This window comes from Hyla sarda, chromosome 3, assembly GCF_029499605.1.
Source record: "Hyla sarda isolate aHylSar1 chromosome 3, aHylSar1.hap1, whole genome shotgun sequence".
In the NCBI taxonomy this organism is placed as follows: domain Eukaryota; kingdom Metazoa; phylum Chordata; class Amphibia; order Anura; family Hylidae; genus Hyla; species Hyla sarda.
This window is the reverse complement of record NC_079191.1, coordinates 190,650,860-190,652,927: the sequence shown is the minus strand read 5'-3', so window position 1 is coordinate 190,652,927 and position 2,068 is coordinate 190,650,860. Positions and strand designations below refer to the sequence as shown.

At 44.0% G+C, this 2,068-nt stretch overlaps 1 non-coding gene across 1 annotated transcript; it reads left to right on the top strand.

The window, feature by feature from the left end:
* The first annotated feature begins 611 nt into the window (after positions 1 to 611).
* LOC130363279 (U2 spliceosomal RNA) lies at positions 612 to 811 on the top strand. Its single transcript, XR_008891778.1, has one exon. It is a non-coding gene; the product is annotated as a U2 spliceosomal RNA (small nuclear RNA).
* The last annotated feature ends 1,257 nt before the right edge of the window (positions 812 to 2,068 follow it).

Here is a 2,068-nt window from a genome sequence, read left to right as displayed (position 1 = left end):
CTGGTAGAACCAGCAATTCCACAAAAATATCAAAGGAAAAAAGCATGTCTGCACTCACCATATAGAATGAAGAAAGTTCGGACTTGATTGAACCAATGTCCATGTTTACAACATATTCGGACATGTTCGATACATTGTCCATACACAAATAAAGTTCACCCAGGTGCAGGGAGGGAAGACAACTACCAGCCGGCAGCCGGAGTGCAGTAGAAGGACAGCACGGTTTCGCGTCAATGACGCATCATCCGGTTCCTGATCTATTAAATTATCAACCAGGTATGTAAAGGAAAAAGGAAGGAGGCCCTTCACCAACATAAGTACAAAAATTATAAGGTATATATATAATAAAACCAATAGAGATCATAACAAATTTTTATCCTGCTATTCTATACAAAAATGAATCTTTTGTAGAGGAACATTTCTTAGATCGATCTCTTTAAATTTTTGCAAAAGGTCGGACTCGAAAGGATTTTCAAAATTTCACATAGCAAAAATTTTTTTTTTAAATGATAGCACTGAGTTTTTGGTTACGAATAAAAAAGGAGGCAAGGATCCTTGTCAAATAAATAAATTGGGTTTTCCTACAGTAAAAGAGTTTGATGACATAAATAATCGCTTCTCGGCCTTTTGGCTAAAATCAAGTGTAGTATCTGTTCTTATCAGTTTCCGCCAGTCGATGGGAAACGCTGGTATGAGACTAGTGAGGATGGGTGCTGCATGGAGGGGGCAGGTGTATCGGGGCTGGTTCTGAGGAATCAGCTCGACGGCTGCCCTGATGTGACCTGTTTACTCCGGGTTTCGCCATGAGGTAGAGGGGTGTAGAGCCGAGGTATGTCTGTGCCTCGGGGAGTGGTGACCCTGAGGTGCCGAAACTCACTGCACCATTACTCTTCACCTTTGGCACTCACCCTTGGTATCCCGGCCTTCTGGCTAGGATCGGGGAAATTTTTATAGATCCGGCCGGATGACCGGGCAGTATATCTGCACTCGTCCACCTATTTATTATTTTTATGTCTTGTCACTGTGCCATGTTTATGTCTTTATTTGTACACAGGATTTTCAGGATGCGGTAGCCCTTCTGGGTGTCCCTCCTGGCGGTCTAGGGGAGGTGTGTGTGGCTTTTTGGTTCCTCACCTCCCTGCATCCCCTGGGCATCTTGGCTTCGGTCAAGATGCCATCAGTATACGGCTCCTGGGCTGATACCTTGGTTAACGCCTAGGTTGAAGCCAGGAGCATTTTTTGCCCCTTAGTAGCTTCGGCAAAAAGGGGCATCGAACCTGGATCCTTGCAGGTGCCTTCTGGCGGTGAAGGGTAGGTTTGTTGGGGGGCCTCTCTCCTGTTGGAGAAGTACTTAGCCATAGACCGCATCCTTTGTGCACGTTTTTTTAGTTTGACACGTTTGCACTTTTTCTTGCACTTTGGGTGATAGAGAGCACTTGCCTTGGCTCTAAAATAAAAAAATAAAAAAATAAAAAGATAATGTGTTACTATGTTGGTCGACCTGTTGTCCGGGGATATTCCTGAACACGATAACATTGAATATACTGCTCAAGAGACACCTTTTATAGGTGGCAACAAATCAAAATTTTGTCCTCCTATTCCCCCAGGCACCAGTATCAACCTATTTAGTCAAGCAGTAAAAAAGATGTAATGGCACTTTGCTATCCTAGCAGCACACCTAATCTTCCCCCAGAGCAATTGAAGGCACTAGATTGGTTGGCCTCTAGAGAAGATGTGCTGGTCACTAGGGCTGATAAGGGCGGCACAGTGATGGTGTGGCTTAAAGCCAATCACGACAGCGAAGCCCTTAGCACAGTGATGGGAATACATATGAAAAATAGTCTTGCAATCCTTCTAGTAAAATTGTTAACAAACTTCGTTATTTTCTTAGATCTTCAGTTGAAAAAATTCTTCTTATCAAAAAGACAGCTGCCATATTATTATCAGATAATCCAAAACCTGCCAGGTGGTACTTCATCCCTAAAGTCCATAAGTCGCGGACCCGTCCCCGGGACGTCCTATTGTCGCGGGGATCGGGTCAGCAACTGAGGCATTGTTGAGCTATTTA